The sequence below is a fragment of the Diadema setosum genome, chromosome 17 (assembly GCF_964275005.1).
Source record: "Diadema setosum chromosome 17, eeDiaSeto1, whole genome shotgun sequence".
Lineage (NCBI taxonomy): Eukaryota > Metazoa > Echinodermata > Echinoidea > Diadematoida > Diadematidae > Diadema > Diadema setosum.
The window spans coordinates 22,223,375-22,246,623 of NC_092701.1; the positions used below are offsets into that span (position 1 = coordinate 22,223,375).

The window sequence follows — 23,249 nt, forward strand, 5'->3', positions numbered from 1 at the left end:
TGAACATTTGCCTCTAAGGTTCTTACCATTATCATATATGCACACTGTCAAGCAACCACAATCAATACATGTACACATAAACGCCACAAAGCAGCATATTGTCTGAAATGACAGACTGAAATAATCAAAGTGAAGTTTGGTTTCACTCCAAATTTGTTGTTTGTTTTATTTCCATTTATAACAAAATCTTGTCAGATACAAATACAAGTTAACAAGTCAGATCAATTGCCATGCATGGACAAATAAATGGGGGGGGGGGGGGGGGTGGGACCCAATCTTCAGAACAGGCAATAATTTACACTCCAGGTCATCCATGTTACTTGGTTGTGAAAATAGTCTGATAAATTACAAAAGATTATTGTATTCCTGCAAGAGACAATGAAAACAAAACACAAAATAAAATGAAAAGTATAGAACACTGACAAAAGTTATTAGAAATGTGCAATAGGTAATTTGTCATCAGGTTAAAAAGCATGGTAAGAAAGCTAATAAATGAGACACTTTAATATACAAATTATGCACAGGTCTGAGTGCATCAGTTGGAATTGTGTGCATAAGTCAACTATGGAATGCTTAACCAAAGTGGTCAAGCCAAGTGAGTTGAGCTAAGCCATTGTTACCACATGCACACTATACCTACTGATGCACGAAAAAGCATGTTCATCATCTGTTTTATATAAAAAGAGGACAATTTTCTCACCAGAAATCCACTTTTTTATCATAAACTCTGATGGAAAATAATTGGATACATTTCCTTTTGGCTTGTCAATGACAAAAACAATGCATCCAGTAATTACTGAATGCATGGCAAAAGTGAGGATGCATGGTTTTCTAGCCAATAGGCACCTCTTACTGAACCTGCGAACACTTGCTTTAAAGTGCATGAACCTTTGCTACCAGTGCACCAACTCTTGCTACAAGAATGCAATAACATGTTTACAGTGGCTATATCCTCTGTGAGGTAGCGTGTGGCCAGTAAAAATCAACACACAGCTCTCGACCAATGAGATCATGGGATTTTTGCTACATTCTACAGTAGGCTCTCTTCCATCTGAACTTATAATCTCACATGCAATCTGAGCTAAAAGCAGCTGCTGACTACATGCATGAATGACTGGTGTTACTCCACATGGTACAATAGGTGCAGTAATGCCACGTTAATCTAGGCGTACACTGTAGTTTCACTAACTGGTACATTGTATTTAAAATTGCTTCACTCAGTCAGAAAGAGTAGTGTGACTGCAAACTTATCAAAAAGTTAGCAGCAAAACATCCTGCGAAACTTCCTACATGTACTTTGGAATTTTCTTCCTTCTCGCAAAACTATGCATAGTTCTACGCACTGTGACCACATGCAGCTAAAATTCCTGAAATTTATGACATCATAGTTGATCCATTCATATTGCTTATGCACATTGTGTATTCTTCAGTGCCTTGTTGGGGCTTTGCATTTTTTCCTGCCAGGGACTGAAAGGATAGACCCGTTTGTTGTGAATGAATTGAAATTCATCACGCTTGAGATAAAAAACAACAACAAAGATTAACAAATCAATATTCTCGAGAAACACCTTTGAGAGTCAAGAGGAAACCCCAGTTTGTCTTCAACAGAAAGTAAACGAAGCTGAGGAACTGTGGACGACTGTTTGGAATTCCGAAACACATGGGAGAAAACACAGATGAAAGCATGTTCCACATAGCGAAGGAAAAGCTTGGCATTGACCTTTACATACAAGATATTGACCACAGCCATGCAAAGAATGGATTCAGCAATGGGAGTGTCAACATCAAATTATGCAGGCACTTACTTCTTTCAAAGTATCCATGATTCTTTGCTTTGTATAGGCAAGTGCGGATGAAAAGGGTAAAAGTGGACCGATAGTACCGTATTTGAAGAGGTGGGTAATCGCTGTAGCCACAAAATATATTACAAACTAAGGGAATTCGAATCAGGCCCAAAACCATTTCACTCAAATGGAGAATGCTTTGCGGTTGTGAAAAAGTTCAGAGGGATTCCTTAAAGGGGCTGTGAAATCCACGAATTTGAGCTCTGAGAGGGCTAAGATGTGTTTATAATCTTTGATAATCTTTCACCAGTTGTTTGTAGAAAGCACCTGTAAGAGAGAGGATCCAATTTTGCTGCCTTGATTTTGTATATGTCCAAGTTCCTAAGCTCCGCCCCTTAAAAAAGTAAAATTTCGACAAATGTGAGTCACGTGACCGAATACGTCATCTCAAGAACGAAGCTTTTGTAGCAGACGACACTGCTGACTACTGTAGTATAGCCGATGTGCGAGGCACGCACCCGTACATGTTAGTATTATACGCACACGGCCCATACCCACCCGGCGTATCGCGTATGTGTACCCCGCTGATGTCGTGTGTTGATTGTTCGCAAGACGTTGGGTTGTTAAAACGTTTGATTGCAAAAATATAGTTTGAAGAGATCTTAGCTACACCCTGTAAATGAAACCATGCCTAGACGATGCATCGTTGCAGGGTGTAGCAACACGGCAAAGGATGGGGTGAGCCTTCACACCTTTCCCAACAATCAAAATCTACAAAGAATCTGGACCACACGAGTAAAACTGACAAGGGCCGATTGGGACGGGCCGGCCCAGCAGCTCAACTTTGGTGTGCAGCGCCCACTTCCCCGAGGATGCATTCGAAGAGGGGCTACATAACCAATTTCATATTAAACGCCTCAGAAGGCTGAAGCCCAATGCTCGCTGCCTGTAATTAAACTGCCACTGCAGCATGGCGAATCGTCCGAGTTGAAGAGGAGTGGCAACAACAAGCCAAGGCCAGCCGCTGAGAAGAGGAGGAAAATGTGAGTGAGTACCGTAATGACTATCTACCCGTATTACGACTACCGGTACGTTCGTTCGGCATTATCGTGAAATAGGGCCTATTGTAGTCCACCACTGCACTGTGCACTCCCATTCACCGCCATTCATTTCGTCATAGCCTGTGACTGCTTTCAACCTCCATAGGCTTTGCACATACCAGTAGACCATGTCTAGATCTAGTGAAGATGCACGCGCAGAACAAGAGCTAGGGGACCGATATTGCGTTTTTGTACGTTCGGCATTCAATTACAAAATTAGAAATTTGTAAAATGTGGGGTCTTTGTTTGTGTTTTCATTCGTGAATCGAATGTCACAGTAGCTGGCTATGCTCTGTGACTGTGAGTGTGATGTGACTGCAGTCATAAAAAAAAAAATTGTCAATACACTACACTAGTTGCAGTGACAAATGAAATACTCAATAGCAATGACAATAATATAGATATAAAAGGGTGGTTAGTACATAATAAGGACAGGCTCAGTTTTTTCCAAAAAATAAGAGCATACTGGTTTAATTGGGGTACCTACCTGTATGGCTGTAACTCAAGTCAAAGAAAGCCTATACTTACCTATAGGTCACCTATGTTCTAAAGTCAAGACAAAGTTCAAATTCAAAGTCAAAGTTGTATGGACAAAGAACTTGCTCATCCTTATTGTGGAGAAAGGCATACCTCAGTGACATAAACTGTAAGTCACAACTCAGTCACATCAAGGTAGAAGGGCCAGGTCCATAAATGCAGACACATCCATGGGTCAATATCAGTAGGTTTGTGTGTACATGTATTATTATTAGTTTTTTACAAATATAATTCAGATGCAGACTTCATTTGCAAGTTATCCAAATGGGCAATTCCACAGTAACTGATGTTACTATACAGGGCTTTTACAACATTCTGTAGTCTGTAGTAATGCAAATAAAATACCTTTGAATTGTAATTGATATAGCTATAGTTTATAGGCCTACAAGGTACATTGTAGCCTTACTGTGGCTTAAAGGAATTACAACAATAAATTTTGCACCTGATCTGCATTTCTAAAGAACTGCAAGAAAAAAATGCATCAGTAACTGATGTTACTAACAATTTTGTCAGTGATCCACTGCCGGGTTTCAAGTCGTACAAGTCCAGGGAGCTTATTGGGGGGGGGGGGGGGGGGGGGGGGGGGAGGGGAGCTAGTGCATGACACAAAATTCTATTACATAACACTTCGTACAAGCTTTCAGAGGGTTAGCATATTCCTGCATGCTTTGGCAGAGAGATCACACGAAGGAAATTCAAAGTCTTTTGTTATGATAATGGGTTTGGCACCCCAGTCCCTATAAATAGCTGGTATTCCCACTATTCGACATCTTTTTAAAGTATACGAGGCAGTATCCAAACATTCACACGATCACTCAACGTCAGTCTCCACTAACATTGAACAGAATACGTATCAACAATCATTCATCCGGATCAGTCATATATGTCGTACACGCATGAAGCCAGACAGTTAATGAGCCTGGTCACGGAAGTTGCGACCGCAGGTAGTATGGCAAATGAGTTGACAATTTCTGTGACGAGAAGAGAGAGGGAGGGTTATCAAACAATATGTTATGAACCCGCAACGCGTTGGGTGGGACCCTCTTCATCTTGTACTTCATTGTTATTACTAGAATTCTAATTATACTTCATAATATTATTCGCATAATTTAGGAATTTGGGGGGATGAAATTGGGTGGGTAGCTTTGCATAGTACATGTTCTCCCTTCCATATCGAATATCAGCTGAGAAGCAAAAACCCCCCAAAAAAATTCCTTCTTGTAAAATCGTGGGGGGGGGGGGGGCAGAAGCGCACAATGCCCCCCTCCCCATAGGTACGGTACAGTTGTGAATGCTTCTACCCACGTTGAAGATCGCGTGAGAGTATTAGATGAGGCATAGCTATTCTGTTAAATGCATAATCTGACATTTTTTCGAGCTAAAAAATTTTTAGCTGCATAATATTTTGTCAGGATATATACGGTACATTGTATGATGGTGTGGAAAATGTGAACCTGTGATTGAATGCTTAAAGGTTACCATTTAGTGCTTCAGAAAGTTAAAACCTACACATTTCATTGCATCTGGTTTCTTGGCTGTTTTAAGTTTATTCATCTGAATATATTATCAGGTACTTGTCAGTCAGCTTGATAAATGAGAATTTTTATATGATTATAGACCATTGCTCAACCACACTGTAAAACTGCAGGTTGTGAGAATTACAAACATTTTGTAAGGAACTGATTTGGCATGTATCCTATGGATTTTTTTTTTTTAAATGAAGTTGACCATATATTCTACAGATATGCTTTCTTATTAGGTGATCCGAGTATCCTCTCGGATCACCTTCTGTATCTGTACGGATTCTTTGTTCTTCTTCTTTATTTCTGGACAAAAGTTGTGTATCTACGTACTCAGAAAGTACTCAGAGTATCAACTTCAAACTCATACCATATATGTATCATGTCCCAAAGACGACAAATTTTATAAAATCATAGTGATCAGTCGACCGTGACGTCACTATGACGTCATTATATGAAAACACATTTTCACTCCTATCTCATTAATGGAATGGAATTTTTCAATGAAATTTACGTCACATATAGTTCAAGTCAAGCGCATTCTACTCATATAATCAAAATTCATATTTTCTCTTAAAACGTGCGCGTACGCGCGCGTTGAAATATTTGTATGCTCAAATCGAGCTCAAATTTTTTTTGCACACGTTTCAGACCAATCGGAGCATTTTTTGAAAAATTGAAAAAATTGGACGGACGCGTACGCGCGCGCACATATACGCACGCACAGCTCTTATGCAATAGAAATTTCCCATTTTTTCACATTTATCGGATGCCTATAATGTCAAGGAATATTTCTACCAAGTTTCAAGTCAATCCGACTCAATATGACGTCACACGGGCCCGTCAAAGTTGAAATTCCGCGCGCGCGTCAATGGTGATATACAGTGCAACAATGCAAAAAAACCGCCAATTTTGAATCCGATTTTACTCGTCAGGATGGACGGTGACCCCCCATTTTTTTTACATATTCTGAAAGCTGATGAGTTGTACATGTCATTTCATGGGCTGGCGATGCTGGAAAAATGATGAAAAGATATCAAATATCTTAATAAAATAAAAAAAGTAAATTTTCAAAATGACGTCATCGAATTTTAAGTTCACTCAAGCATATCTCACTTATTCTTTCGTTGATTTTCATCCAAATTTCAATATGTTGTAGCTTATTAAATGGTCTTTCAGTCATATAATAACAACATTTTGATTGGATGACGGCATCACCTCGTAAAAAGGGATTAAAAGTAACATTGTCAAATTTGACCAGTTTACGTGTTATCTCTATGGGAGTGCAGTTTTTCTGGAAATGAAAACTGACATGACTATCTTTATCGAGCACTAGCTCACTTATGCTTCGGTGAATTTCTCCCATATTTTAGTATGTTGTAGCTGAGGTTTTGGGCTATCGTAAGTGTTCCCTTCGTTTTTTCATACGGAGTCGGCATCACATCCAAAAACCTGGTTGAAATTAAAGCTTATCTTCGATGTATTGAAATATTTCTTTCTTTCTGCAACTTTCTTTGCAATAACTCAAGAAAAACATCTCCTATCACCACCATATTTTGCACATGTTTAGTTCATGTCACGTACATTATTTCAAAAAATAACAACTACTTGATCAGACACCATCTTGGGTATGTAAATTAGGGTCAAAGGTCATAAATGTTTCATCCTGTATCTTGGTAAATACATGTCCTTTCTTTCCCATATTTTCCACACATAAAGACCATGTTATAAGGATCATTTCACAAAATAACTATTTTTGGCTCAGAGGTCATCTTGTCTGTGCAAAGTGGGGTCAAAGGTCATATGTACTTCTTCCTGTATCTTCGTTATGACGTGTTATCTCTATGGGAGGGAATTTTTCTAGATGTGAAAATTGACCTGACTGTCTTTATCGACGACTAGCTCACTTACCCTTCGGTGAATTTCTTCCAGATTTTAGTATGTTGTAGCCAATTTAATACTCTTTAAGTTTTGTTAATCAAAGTTTTAATCGGATGATGTCTTCACCACGTGAAAATGGATATAATGTAACCTTGTCAAATTTAACCAGTTTACGTGTTATCTCTATGGGAGGGAATTTTTCTGGAAATGAAAATTGACATGACGGTCTTTATCGAGCACTACCTCACTTACTCTTCTGTAAATTTCTCCCAGATTTTAATATGTTGTAGCTGAGACTTTGGGCTATCATCAGTGATTCTCCATTTTTTCATACGACGCCGAGATCACGTCAAAAAACTTGGTTGACATCAAACTTATCTTCGATGTACATTGTATTGAGATATTTCTTTCTCTCTGCAACTTTCTTTGCAATAACTCAAGAAAAACAGCCCCTATCATCCCCATATTTTGCACATGTTTAGTTTATGTCACGTACATTATGTCATAAAATAACAACTACTTGATCAGACACCATCTTGGGTATGTAAATTAGGGTCAAAGGTCATAAATGTTTTAACCTGTATCTTGGTGAATACATGTCCTATCTTTCCCATATTTTGCACACGCAAAGGCCATGTTACAAGAATCACTTCACAAAATAACCACTTTTTGCTCAGATGCCATCTTGGCTGTGCAAAGTTGGGTCAATGGTCAAATATACTTCATTCTGTATCTTCGTTATAGTGTATACCGAATTTGGTAACAAAGATAGCAGACCTGACTCTCTTTTCTAAATGAGAATCCAAATATCACACGTCCAATGTCTCTAAACACAGATGAAACCAATATGGTCATGCCTATTGCGATCAGGACTCGAATCATTGGTTAAAAAAAAAAATCGGATCACCTAATTTGTCACTCTTGACAAATTCCAAGTCTAGTTACATTTGTTTTTCTTATTTACTAGTTTTTGTCAATTTTGAGCATTCATGGCATATGCCATTGACCAAATCAAAGGCACAATCATGAACTTCTCTTGCTTCACATTACAGATGCTGGATGAGCTTCTTGCTAGCCATGAGCATGATCCCCCTCAGGAATCTCTCCAGCCTCAGGAATTCAATACTATATAAGGATTTGTTCAAACCAGAGACTTTTAAAATTGTTTTATTGGTTTCAAATTCTATTTCAGACTCCAACTAGTTGTACTCCACTACAATGCCAATAGCAATTGTCCGCAGGCAACTACCAAGAGTGGGAAAAAGCGGTACAAAGTCATCAAGCCCAAGTACAAGCCAACTCCTAAGTCTAAAAGATGGGCTTTAAACACATCATCACGCTCCACTCCGCCTCGTAATGGCAGTACATGGGCCAAAAGCGATAGCAACTAGATATATCGCTACGGCGACTGATATGCCTTCGCTACGGCGACTGATATGCCTCCGCCATAATGCATGGTTCTCCTAATAGGTCTCAAAAGTATAATTTCAGTATCAAATGGGAAAATAGCATTATCTAAACCTGGCCTTTGACCTTTGACCTCACAGTTCCAAAGAGAATCACTGTTAGGTTGAACATGCATAATGTAAGTTTCATGATGATACCTTGAGTTACTTTTGAGATATGGAGGAAAAAGTGCAATTCAGCACTTTCACTTGACCTTTGACCTTTTGACCTTTGACCTTTTGGCAAGAAACCTCCCACAGAATATATATTGGGTAATACATGTATACATCAAGTTAAAGAAAAAAAACCTTCATTCATTGCATAAATATTTGGAAAGTAGTGATATTTTGAGAAGTTGACCTTGACCTTTGACCCATGACCCCCAACTTCTCTAGATAATCACTGCCCATCGGTACAAGCATATATACTAAGTTCCATGAAGATACCTTGAACCATTTGCGAGATATGGAGAAAAACATGAAATTTCTTTTTTTTTCACAAAATAACCTGTGACCTTTGACCTTTGACCCTGTGACCCTAAAATCCACACGAAGTATTATCCCCCAAGGATATACCCTCATACCAAGTTTGATGTAAAACCACCACACGGTTCTTGAGATATCGACAAAAACAAAACGGGACGGACGGACGGGCGGACGGACGGACGGACGGACGACCCGAAAACATAATGCCTCCAGCCACTTCGTTGCGGAGGCATAAAAAAATAACCAATTTAGTATCGATAATAGCGACGTCACATGTGTACAACTGGCGAGAGGGAGAGCTGGCTAGCCACATCGCGGCTCACCACACTGTGCGTACATTACATACGGGAAGTACTTCCATCATGGTGTATTGCTAGGCAATTGGGTGCTCTAACTCCACCCATAAATCCTGAGGGAGGAGTTTCTTTTCTATTCCGTATCCCAAAAAGAAGCGTAGTTTATGTGGGAAATGGATCGCTGCTCTCAAATCAATGAAGTTTAACATCAATACTTATAAATATAACAGGTGCAACGTTGTCTGCAGTGATCATTTCAAGGCAGCGTGCTTCAAGCCAGACCTTCAGGCGGAGCTCCTCGACAAGGAGCCACGCCGAAGACTGCGCGAGGATGCAGTTCCAACAATATTTTTGTATAGTCAGCTTGGTAAAACACGGCAGTCAAGTGCAACTAGGAGACTTCAAGCATTTTTAAGTATTTTAATTTCACTGACTCTGTACACAACATGGCCCAGATGTTTGAGAGAGAGGCTTATTTGTGCGTTGAAATCCACAGAGTTCTACCACCTGGACCTTTTGAAAGAACTCTGTTTGAGACACTTGACGCAAAGGTCAAGAATTGATAAAAATGGGGGCACTACAGCAAAAGAATGCTGTGTAGTACCAGTATAATCATATCGCAATCTGTGTACAGATCACACCACAACGTGGTTCTACCTTGCTAGATCTACCTTCTTTAATCTGGGAATAGAAAAAATATGTAGCTGACAGCATTGTCATTTCCAATGCCTATCGCCTGCTGAGACGCAACGCTACCGTCAAAGGTCCCGTGCCCACTATCGTGAGATTTTGCTACAGGAGCTTCATTGGACCTGAAGAGGCATTAGACCATGCTTACAAAGTAATATCTATTTAACTTAAACCTAACAATAAATCAAAGATTACTCTCTTCGAAGTTAGATAGTCATTTACTGTGAATAAATGTAATAACTTCCATGATTTTAAATATTCATGCCTACAAATCTATTTTGAAGTGCATGTGTTGTCTTTGCTATTTTGTTCACATTCATCCAGAATTGACAAAAGGGCAATATGACATAGAGGAACTATGGAATGCATGTCTTGATTCCTATCAATGTTAATATTTTTACATATTGAACTGATTGTTGTACTTTTACTTAAACATTCACTGATGTGTTCTATTAGTATCACTTCAATCTCTCTATCCACATGTTGTCCTTTAATATCAATATAGCCCATATTTGTATGATTACAGTACATTTTTACTATTCATAATGTTTTTATTTCAACAACTAAAAGATTTATTCAGAGACAAAAGAGACACTCATCCCCAATTCCTATTTTGAAATATTGTGTAAACAAATCTTGCAAGATGTGAAGATGTTGCCAAGTAGAGTGCAGTTGATAATTTGTGTCCATTCCTATTCTTTGTGGTCACAATTACTTCCTCCATTTTCATTATTGTCTTCAGGTAGAAAAGCGTAAAACACGCTACTGGAGGAAAGCAGCCATACACCTGAGAGCGGGTGGCTTTTTCAGGGTGGGGAGGAAGTCAAAAGAAAGTGGCAAGACCTAAAGCAGAGGGCACTACAATATAAGATGGCCAGAAATGCAACAAGAAAAGTTTCATATCAATGCGATCATGTCTTTTCTGTTCACACTAGGCGTATTTTTGTAATGTTTCACCACGTATATTTTTTATGCAAATATTATTGAAAAGAAATAAAACATGATTTGAATCGGTCATTCATATTCATGACTCTGTGTACACACATACACACATACACACACACACACACACACCAGTTTGTCTTAATATGGAAACAGAATGACATTGATATTTCATTAGAGCAGTCAATTTTTAATGCTGCACTGTAAATCTGACGAATGGGAGACTATATATCATAAAGATTTAACCTCAGTCCAGTAATTTTTTTTTGAATTCTCGGTCATCTGTAATTGTTTATAAATCTGAATTCCTATAACAATAGCAACAGTCATTGCAATGATTGCTATGAACAAATATCCAAACTCAAATGAACTGAAGCAACAACTGTTTACCCACCAAAATCATCATACTTTATACTATGGTGGTGCATAAAGACAGTCAATTACAGTTGTTTGTACAGCCTCTGTCATATTTTTTTTTTCATTCATATCCTACTTGTAGTCCTGTGTAGTGAGTCTTTGTAATGACCGATTCAAAAAATAATCAACCTTGTATTATTCGGTGTCCATACCATGCTGCTCCTCCATCTTCCTGTACTAAAGGATGTTATCACTGAGCTGGATGTGCAATTGGAAAGACCTCAATCTACTGCACCTTGTTTGACACCTCTAACTTCTCAACCTGACCCAATACTCATCGAATATTCCCCTACGTCACACATTCAACATTATTTTCACTGTTCTCATCACCGAAATAATGGTTCAATGCCAGCAAAAACGTGGCTACAAAATCACAAAGACGTATTCTAGAGGTCAAGCAAATGAACGTACCACCGACGTGTGAAGAACCCTCTCAAATGGTGCTACATCAGATGTAGTTGATGCAGATGAAAACCAGACAGAAACACAGTAAGGATCTGCAGATATTCAAACCACAATGTGGTTCCGCCCAGCTACCGTACAATCACCCCCATTACCCTAGGTTGGAGGAGGATGAAAACTGGTAGACCTACCTGTATCTGCTGCGAACAGCCCTACAATACACCATCATGTCAAATTTGAAGATGATCGAAGAAGAACTGCAGCCAGTAGAGCGCATACAAGCAGACCCTATTGAATTTACCTTTTCATGTATAAAGACGGAACAAGCGAGGGCACCATCATCAAAAACAACAGGCATCTTTGTCTAACCATAATACACCTTCATGCCAAATTTGAAGATGATTGGAAAAGAAACGCAGCTGGTAGAGCGCTCACAAGGAAATCTCTGCGGCAGACGCGGCGCGACGAGGCCAAATCCATAGTACCGGTATCCTCCGAACTCTGTTCGGGGGATCTGTTCGGGGGATACAATAATTGGGGATGGGCGCTGTGACTCGCTGGGCTACAATGCGAAGTATTGTAGTTATACCATGATGGACATGAACACCAACAAGATCCTGGCAATGACCCTGGTACAAGTTACGGGGGCGTCCAGCTCGGTTGCGATGGAAAAGCTGGCTTTCAAAAGAGCCGTGCAGGATCTCTTGGAGCATGGCACCAATGTTGTCACTGTGGCAACAGACAGACACACTGGCATCCGCAAACTCATAAGAGAGGAGTTTTCAGAAGTGAACCATAAGTTTGATGTGTGGCACTTATGTAAGTCACTTGGCAAAGTTGCTCGCCAAAAGTAAGAGAAAAGACTGCTCTGATCTTGGTCCTTGGATCAAGGCAATCACAAATCATCTGTGGTGGTCTGCTGTAAATTGTAATGAGGACGAAGATCTCATCGTAGAAATGTGGCAGTCCGTCACCCAATGTTCATGAGTGGAATTCTGCCTAGAAGTTTCATCAGTGTGCCCATGGCCCCTTGACAGCTGATGATGAGATGAGTATCAAGTGGTTAGTACCAGGTTCTCCAGCACACGAAGCTCTGCAGGAAGTCCTGTTTGACAAAACACTGACAAAGGATGTCAAAAAACTAACAAAAGCCTGCAGGACTGGTGCGTTGGAGTCCTTCCACAGTATGCTCCTCAAATACTGTCTGAAGAGGATTGAGTTTGACTACCCATCAATGCTAGGCCGTCTTCAACTTGCAGTACTAGACCACAATCATAACACCGGTAGAAAGCAGGCAGTGGTACACAAGCCGAAACCTGGCGCAAATAACAAAGGCGACGCGCAAGTTCGATTGCATTACTCTAAACTGACCAAGTCATGGGTACCAAAGGACACGATATAGCAGAAATCCTATGACTTTGTTTCAAACCTCCAGACACAAATCCTACGGATGTACAGTAGAGAGGAACAAGTTGACAGGGCTAGTATTCCTGACCTTCCTCCCAATATCATTTGTGAGCCCTGTCCACTGAAAGAAGATGTATTGGCGCACCATTACACACGCTATAAAGAAGTAATGTTTTCCCAAATGCCCAGTGCATTATTCGGGTGATGAATATTTGCTCAAGCTGCGTGATCCTAACTTGATATGCATAAAGTACTGTCACATATTGATGATAACAGTCAAACTCATCTCTTTTTGGACAAAATCAAATATCTCCTCACAAACTTTTAATGTATGTTTGCCAGCATACCATATTTGTATTTCACCTTATATTTTTGTGGTAAAATGTTATATTTTCCTTGGGCATGTGATGTGAAAGATTTGGTGCACAAAATAAAACTAGAAATAAAGCAAGGAAAGGAAAAGAGCTCACATCCATTGAGATTTGTTTGTATGAACTAGACATTCTTGATCCATTAATTATCAAAGTATGATAGCCATTTCAGTTTTAGTAATTGCAGTGGGAATGTTCTGTACCAGTAATTACTTTTGGAGAGGAGTCTGTGTCATTTCACAAATGTATGGTCTTTGAATTTTGCTCTTCATTATGCACTTTTTTTTCTAGTTCATTACAGATTAGCTTCAGTAGATTCTGTAAGCTTACTTTCGCAGGGAAGACTGCCATACTGGCTTATTCTTTGTGGCATCAGGATGATTTCCCTCTGACTTTGAAAAACAAAAAGAAAATACAATAATTAGCTACAGCAGGGTTTTGCTCATTGTACATAAGGAGGAGCTGCAATTCAGAGGTGATGAAGGCGCTTTGTGAACTCTGCTTTCCTTCCTTTTCACAAAATTGAAAATGAAGCATTCATGCCCTGCTACCTTCATAAATGTCTTGTACTTCAATAGAAGCAATAACCGAAGAATTTTGTAATGTGCTTTTTTTTTTAATAGGAAGGTGTTGAATTAGGCATTGTATGACTGTGATTACAATTACAAGAATTTTAGTCCGTTGAGCATGGAGAACTTGTAATGTCTTATTGGAATCATATGCTTTTAATACTCTGTATTCTTTTCTCCCCTTTTCTTCTTTTTTGGTTTATTTTTCATTTTATAGCAGCCAGTCCAAGTAGTCATTGAGCGTGTTTCTACTGAGAGCACCTCGCATCCCTCGCATCGCCACGAATTTTGTCCAACGCAGCACCTCGTACTTTACGACCACTCGAGCTGTTTCTACGGAGCGATAAAATACGCGGTGATGCAAAGGTGATGTGCAAATGCAGTGGTTCCGGAAGTCGGGTATTTTTAGGTCACAGATCGGGTCACGCGCGCACTGCCTTATGGGAAGGTAAACAACACGAAGATGGCGCCAACCAGAGATAACGTGTTTCTTCTAGCGTACCTACATTTACTCATATCAGCCGCTCAAACATCATCATCAGCGATATATGAATCGAGTTCCTTGAGAAGGAGACGAAGAGGTAGCAGAATGCTACGGGAAATTCGGCATCTAGAGGCGGAAGAAGCGTGTCAGAGGAGGAGGAACATTACCGCTATGGTAATAATTAGTCTTCTCTATGCATCATCACGCATTGTGGACGTGGATACATCTGTGATGACGACATACCACACCTGGTGGGAAGAACATGCCTTTCCCCATTTCTCAGACCGAGAATGGACACAGAACTTCCGAATGTCAAGGGCTTCTTTTGATCTTCTTTGTACCAGTCTCCGAGAGGAGCTCTCGGAGCTTGTTCCGACGAATATTCGGAAGCCCATCCCACTTGAAAAGCAGGTAGCAGTTGCACTGTGGAGACTCGTTACCCCGTGCGAATTTCGCACAATTGGCCATCTGTTCGGGATTGGGCGGTCCACAGCATGCAAAATTGTGCATGAGGTAGTTGCGGCGATTATTTCCGGCGTGTATCCCAACTACGTGAAATGGCCGACAGGTGAGTACATAAACACTCTCTGTAACGTTAGTCCTATGATGGTCAGTATGGATGCCTAGTATACGTATCTCATGTGTAAGCTGTTAGAATCCAAATGTTCAAACACTGACACAACAGTGTTGGAATAGTAACAACTGTCAGAAGGGTCTAATGACTAGTAGTAGGCCTTCCATTATTAATATTAGTAGACCAATCTAATGCTGTAGAGTACCTAGACCATCTTAACTAGCCAAACACTAGTATAAACTCCTGCTGTGCTTGTGTTCCAAAGTGGGACTATAAAAGCACACATGATGTCCATTATGAGCTGTTTTATTGATGAATTAAAGTGTCCCTGCCCTGCTAGGAATAGGCACCCTGGTGCATTATGAGTATTTTACTTTGATTATAATAAAAAGGCTGGAATCCAGATTAATCCATCCAACAGTTACATTTCGGTTTATTGAGAAAATACAGAATTTCCTCATATTTTAGGCTTTATCGCAAAAATGTTATATGATAGGATGTCTTGTGGTACAACAGACTTACACATGCATTAATAAATGTCATATCTTGAAAAGTTTTAAGATCACTGTTCCCAAAGGTAAACTGGACATTTAACTTCAGACAGGAGATTATCCCAATGTAAAACTAATTCAATTTATTTGGAATATCAAATTGCAGTGTACATTTTTCAAGTTGTTCATAGAAACATATAGGCCCTTAAACACTTTTTGTGAAATTTGGTGGGATTTGTGAAAGGAAATCTTCCCAGACAGATTTACTGTGGTAATGATTAGTTTTGCCAAAAATGATAATGATAAACATAATGTGCAATGTATGGCACTTCAATCGATGCTCTTCAGACAGGTTTCTTTTTCTATGCTTGGGCCTATAGGCCTACATTGTGTATACAATAATTTGTGTCTTGCATAAAAATTATGTCATTTATTTATATTACAGATGAAAACCTCCGAGCTGTCCTCTGTGGATTTGAAGTATACCGTGGAATGCCTCAATGTGCTGGAGCAATCGATGGGACCCAAATCCATGTTACGCCACCATCAGAGTTCCAGGCCGATTACCTGAATAGGAAGGGCTTCCACTCTATCAATTTGCAAACAGTGTGTGATCATCGGTTACGGTGGGAATGCTCTTTTTCTCTCTGTTTTTCACACAAACAGATAATAAAAGTGGCATTGAAATCCCTTTTTTATATTTGATAATGAGAATTTGTTGGAAATGAAGTAATAACTTCTATCTTATACCAGTAATTCATGTACATGACACCTGCCTTCAGGAAAGTATGCAGAAATTGGAGGCAATTGGGATGAGGGAGACAAAGAGTGTACCCAAAACAAATGTAGGGGTCGAACGGGATTTCGGAATGCTTGATAGGTTAATGCGACTGAAGCCGAGTGCAAGTATGTTGTTATTGGAGGGCATTATCATGAATGTCAGGAATAAGACAAAGTAAATGCTAGAAGGGGCTCTCCATAACTGACCATGAAGAGATAATGGACTATGCCAGGAAAAGCAAAAAGGCTGTGAGAGATGCATACAGCAAGAGAGTACAGCACTTGTGGGATGAAAGAGCTGCAAAAGCGACTTAGCAAACAGCAGAAGGCAGAGGAACATGAAGTTGCTGACCTAGGTGTGAATCGGTATCTTGCAGCTGTGCGTGCGCTCGAACTTATCGACAAGTTGTTGACAGGTCCATTGTGGCAGGTCACAATGAGCCAGGTCACATTGCCTCCATGAATGAGCATTATACATCAACACATGCCTGTCTTGAATGGTGGTCAAATGACCCTAGCAAGGTCATGTGAGGTGAAGATGTTCTGTTCGACAGTAAATATGATCTTTCAGACCCCATCTTCACTGCATTGGCCACCACTCCCAGTCCTGAGCTTTATCGTATGACCAAGCAGGTATTGGAGGTGCTCTTCGTAACATACTGTCGGGTGATGGAGAGAATGCTGAAAGACCACCTGCCTTCAGGAAAGTATGCAGAAATTGGAGGCAATTGGGATGAGGGAGACAAAGAGTGTACCCAAAACAAATGTAGGGGTCGAACGGGATTTCGGAATGCTTGATAGGTTAATGCGACTGAAGCCGAGGGCAAGTATGTTGTTATTGGAGGGCATTATCATGAATGTCAGGAATAAGACAAGTAAATGGCTAAAGGGGCTCTCCATAACTGACCGTGAAGAGATAATGGACTATGCCGGGAAAAGCAAAAAGTCTGTAAGAGATGCATACAGCAAGAGAGAGTACAGCACTTGTGGGATGAAAGAGCTGCAAAAGCGACTTAGCAAACAGCAGAAGGCAGTGGAACATGAAGTTGCTGACCTAGGTGTGATTCAGTATCTTGCAGCTGTGCGTGCGCTCGAACTTATCGACAAGTTGTCGACAGGTCCATTGTGGCAGGTTATCATGAGCCAGGTCACATTGCCTCCATGAATGAGCATTATACATCAACACATGCCTGTCTTGAATGGTGGTCAAATGACCCTAGCAAGGTCATGTGAGGTGAAGATGTTCTGTTCGACGGTAAATATGATCTTTCAGACCCCATCTTCACTGCATTGGCCACCACTCCCAGTCCTGAGCTTTATCGTATGACCATGCAGGTATTGGAGGTGCTCTTCGTAACATACTGTCGGGTGATGGAGAGAATGCTGAAAGACCACCTGCCTTCAGGAAAATATGCAGAAATTGGAGGCAATGGGGATGAGGGAGACAAAGAGTGTACCCAAAACAAATGTAGGGGTCGAACGGGATTTCGGAATGCTTGATAGGTTAAATGCGACTGAAGCCGAGTGCAAGTATGTTGTTATTGGAGGGCATTATCATGAATGTCGGGAATAAGACAAGGTAAATGCTAGAAGGGGCTCTCCATAACTGACCGTGAAGAGATAATGGACTATGCCGGGAAAAGCAAAAAGGCTGTGAGAGATGCGTACAGCAAGAGAGTACAGCACTTATGGGATGAAAGAGCTGCAAAGCGAATAAGAAAACAACAGAAGGCAGAGGAACGTGAAGTGAGGAAACATGTGAGAAGTAGAAGTGCTTATGTCACCGTGGTGGAGAAATTTGGGGGATATGGATGTCGGAGTATGAATGGTGCATGAAAGACTGTGAGGGGTGAAGTGCTCAGACTGGAAGAAGTGCTCAGAAATGCTGCAAGTGCAGCTTCTGACAAGAAGGCATGCCTTCTGGGATGCGAATATTCAAAGAAGGTTGAATGTATAAAGTGAGAAAGGGAAGGAGAAAAGTGTGGTAAAATCGGAAGAGCACCTTCTGGGAGTCATCATAGGTGCAAGTGAATGAAGCGAGCAAGAGGAGAGTCGGGCTGAGGCATATTATGCGAGCATGTGTGCTTTTCAAGAGAAGTTAATCGCATATCACGGTTGGGTAGAAGAGAAGAGGAGGCAAGTTAAGAGTCGAGGAAAAGAGAAGGGTGAGAAGAAGAAAAAAAGTGAAGTATGAGGAGTTGGTAGGGAAGATTGTTGACCACTTGACTGTTTCAGAGGGTGGGCAAAGAGAGGCATCAGGCCATTATCACATGCACGACAAGAAAGGGTATGAGATTTATCTATGACAGTGAACCGGAAACCACATGTGAATACACAAGAAAGAAACAGCAGAAGACATTCATAATGGGAACCTAAAGATAGTCGAATTGACCGTAGCAGATGTTGTGGGAAGGGACATCAATCAAGTTTGAGGTGGAGGATAGCGTTATATAGTTCAGGGGGTATATTGATCATGCAATTAGTGCACGTAAGTAATTCGTCCTGTTTAACCCAGGGGAAGGGGACGAGCTTGAAAGTTCATGGGAAGGGCCCCTCTTAGAACACTATGCAATCAATGTTGTAAGATTTGTGAGACAAATTTAATTGAATTGTTTCTAAGTTCATTTATTCATTCATTTATTTCATTTATCTCAAAGTAGTAGTAATAGCAGTGTGATCCAGTGGATGAATTTCCAGGCTTTGAACCATGTACAAGGTATGGGCTTAAATGATTATAATATCATTCACTAATATCTTCATTATTACTTCCATTATTATTATTACTACTAGTATCATTACAATTAGAATAAAATTAATGTAGAAGTAGTTGATTTGAAATTGGTAGTGGTATTTTCATATATTCATTATTAATATTACTATTAGCAGAATGGTCTTTATAATTATTGCCATTACTTTATGCTTTCTTCATTGGTGTGGCTGAGAATACGTAAATGCTTCATGACCGTGGGAGAGAGGTTGCTAAATATGGTTGTGCGATATGAAGATGTATATTTGGGTTGTTGTTTGTTGAAACAACGAGGACTTAATCATCAGCTTAAGAATCAGTTGGGGCCCCTCCAGAACAAAGGGTAGTATAAGATTGGCCTTACTTATTTTCTTAGATAAACTCATAATAATGTGTTCATGGTACAGAGATTTCATTATCACAAAGCCAAATAGGCCTACTATCTGTTCAATATATGAATTTATTTGAAATTGAAGCATTGAAGGAGATCCAGTAGAGTCACAAATTTAGGTGCCTCAGGGATAACATGTTTTCTATGAAAAATATTGTTTTGCGATACATATTTTGCACGTATTATTTTCATCGAAAATCTGTGAAAATTTATTTGGTAATATAACCTAAGCGATACTGACGAGTTTCGTTATCTTTTCAGTGTACCGGTAGAAAGCGGAAAGGGGACATGTATGTGGTGCGCATAATATACGGAGAGACACTCCAAAAACCAGCAACGGTGCCTGCAGAAAACCTCCGAAGGTTAACGGGAGCTGCACCTAAAAAGAACAAGGCACTGTGGGTGAGGTCAAGCAAATATGCAACATCAATGGCGGGAGATGACCCTAACCATGGCCCTTCGAAGCGTCACAAGGTATTACTGTAAATTCATTTATGAATAGTCTCAGTCTCATGGCATATATGAAAGGGGTTAATTTTTCTTTAATGAAAATGAAAAAAAAAATGCTTAAAAAATCAATTTTTAAAAAATATTGTGCTATTTTTCTACTTGTTCTTTAGTTTTTTTTCTATTCATATTTTTGTCAACTCACATGTAAACAATGTACGGGCATTTCCACAGTAAAAGGGTACTTTTCAGTGATGTTACTTTATTTTCTGTTTGCAATGTGTCTTACCCCACCCAATATAATAATATGATCTTTCAGAACACTTTAATGAGAGATAACTTTGCCCTAAAACAAAAATCTATTAGAATTTATAATTTAAGCCAACCCCCTCCCCCCTCCCTGACTCTATCGGCCTTGCTGTGCATTATTATTCAATACCCATCCCCTCTACATCCTGGACCTATGTACTTTCTGACACATCGGAAGTGTGGCATGTTTGAAGTTAGTGGAGGAGGTGTTGGCCAACAGGAGAGACGTTAAGACTTATATGTTTATGTTGAATCTGAATCTTTTTAAATCTACGGGAAAGGCACAAAAAATTATTTTTTATGTATCCGATTTATATATTACATCTTTAACAATAACAATGTGTATATTATGCTGTGAGCTAAATATCTTTAAAAAACACACACAGACATTTTAGTGGCTACTATTCTAGAATTGACTCTCTGAGAATTGTCCAGAACATGAATTGGGTCATAAAGGACTTGCCAAAGATGTTCTTCTTGTAAATGTTATTCTGATGACAATACTACTCTTAGTCTCATATTCTATGAGAAGGTTGCAATTTACACACACTCTAGCAAAAGATCATTACAGCTGAAGATTGGATTCATTATATTACCTTTTTTTGCAGAAATTGTAATATTCATGCTTTCTCTATCCTCATTAACTTGTTTGTTTCTTTGTTCTTACTTAAATTTCCTAACAGATGAGGAGATGTGTCTTTCTAAGGGCCTCCATTTTAGTCATCTCCTATCTGTACTTCTTCCTTCAGAACTATGACCTTGGAGAAAAGCACCTGGACCTTCACTGCGATGACTGCACAGGACAAAACAAGAACAAGTTCTGACTTGCTTTGGTACTTGTGCTAGCCTTTTCACCCTTCTATATGTCTTTTTATCTGTTATATCCCATTCGTGTACACAACAAATCGCACACCATTGGAGATAAGGCTGGAAGCCAGGTGGTTCCAGTGTACAGCCTTGGAGAAAAGCACCTGGGCCTACATAGCGACAACTGCGCAGGACTAAATAAGAACAAGTTCTGACTTGCTTTGGTACTTGTGCTAGCGCACATTGAAGGGTCTTCACCACACCATCACTCTCAACTTCCTCTTGGCAGGCCACACAAAATTCTCACCTGACCTTGGCTTTGGCCTGTTCAAGGAAAAGAACAGCAAGACAGCCATGTTAATGCTGGGCAACATCATCGACTGCGTCTACCAAAGCTCAAGCCAGACAAAACACAACCAACAGCACACCATTGGAGATAAGGCTGAAAGCCAGGTGGTTCCAATCTATGAACATGGCAGTACAGACATGACATCTGCGTTTAAAATCCATACATTTTTACCCTTTAATATCTCTTTTTATCTGTTATATCTCTTTTTTTTAATCTGTTATAACCCATTCGCGTACATAACCAACCGCACACCATTGGAGATAAGGCTGGAAGCCAGGTGGTTCCAGTGTACAGCCTTGGAGAAAAGCACCTGGGCCTACATAGCAACAACTGCACAGGACAAAATAAGAACAAGTTCTGACTTGCTTTGGTACTTGTGCTGGTGCACACAGAAGGGCCTTCACCAGACCATCTCTCTCAACTCCCTCCTAGCTGGACACACAAAATTCTTACCAGACCGCGGATTTGGCATCTTCAAGAAAAAGTATAGCAAGGTGTGTCAACGCCCCAAGAAGGAAGCAGTTGTGGATGGACAAGATCTCATTAATGTACCTCACCCCACACAATGAGAGTGCCATATGCAATGCATATGTCAGAAAGGAGGTCTGTGACTTGCTTCCAGGCACAATGTGGTAGTTTCCACTGACATGTTTATTATGTGGAAAGCTCTTATCAATTCCAAGAGTGGCTCTGGCAAAGATATAGTGGAAAAATACTCCTTGAAGGCTCTAACACATAAAAGCCAGTTGATTTCAAGGCTTTTCTTCCGAATGATGGGAACAAGAGGAAACTTTGTAAACTCATGCTTGACCTTTGGACAGGTCCTGAGGCAGTTCTGAGATTGGTTGGGAAGAAGGTCATACTCATAGTTGAAGGTGTAGCACTCAAACTCAATTCTCTCGATGAGCAATCTGTGAACACACAGAAGGTCCATTAGTTGAGATCAAACCAGGAGTGAACAACCTGATAACAGTACCGTACTTACAGGATAAGGGAAATTGAAACTTTTACAAATTTTGTTTTAGAACCAAGAGAAAAATGAAACTGCTTCAATAAAACGACATCGATGAATGTATACATGTTACCATTTTAATATTATGTGTATCTGGTGAATTCCACACCTGTCTTCTTTTCTCATTCCATATGCTACTTGTTGATTTTTGCGACAGAAAATATATGATCATTTTGAAGTGACTCGGCTGTGGCCTGTGCACATGCACCTTGGACACTTCTAATGAAATTTGGACGAAATTGCCAAGCTACAAACACGCTTTTTCCGAATAAGAAACGCATTTGCGGAATGGAATTGCGTGGGCGGATGTGGATAACATTGCGTCCACAAAGCGTCAGAAATTGTTGGCAAAAATTTATGGACGACTTCGTTGCTACTGATTTGATAACAAACTTTCATTGCAAAACGAAATTGATGGAGGCGTTTCTTACTGCGCGTACTGTACCACTGACACTAGCACGACTTAGTCCATGACTATGGCCAGAAGAGCTTTGGTCTAGAGTCTGTGTGCATTTTTCTGTTTGCTTTTCTTTATGGGCAAGATGACTCTGGTGGCAACTGGAACTCGATCGATATGAACTACATTGTACATCTATTCTAGCGAGCACAGGTACCATGAAAATCACCATTGTCCTACATCAACATAAGTTTTGATTTTGATTTTTTTCTATCTTCGAATAGCAATTTCACAGTTTATTGGACCTGACTTACTGATATTCAGTAATCATCACTCCGTAAAGTGGTGCTGACAAGTTGAAGCAATTTTGCACCACAAGCTTAACAGTACAACAGCATAAATCTGAATCATTGCTAAATCATTTAGTAGCACAATTAGCATCAAACAAACAAACAAACATTCAATGATTTCTCAAGAAACATGGATGATATCAAAGAAATATCCTCCGTTGCCGCTCTTCTTCGCCATTCTATAGTTCTCATGATCGGGTATATGTCACATTTAGTATACAATGTAATTGGAGTGAAAACAAATAGCTCACTTGTTCAGTACATG

At 39.9% G+C, this 23,249-nt stretch overlaps 3 pseudogenes; all 3 read left to right on the forward strand.

Moving 5' to 3' along the window:
* Positions 1-2,471: 2,471 nt before the first annotated feature.
* On the forward strand, positions 2,472-12,983 carry LOC140240533 (uncharacterized; annotated as a pseudogene).
* A 3,449-nt stretch (positions 12,984-16,432) lies between these two features.
* Positions 16,433-18,853, forward strand: LOC140240534 (uncharacterized; annotated as a pseudogene).
* Positions 18,854-19,601: 748 nt separating this feature from the next.
* Positions 19,602-22,681, forward strand: LOC140240535 (uncharacterized; annotated as a pseudogene).
* Positions 22,682-23,249: the final 568 nt, after the last annotated feature.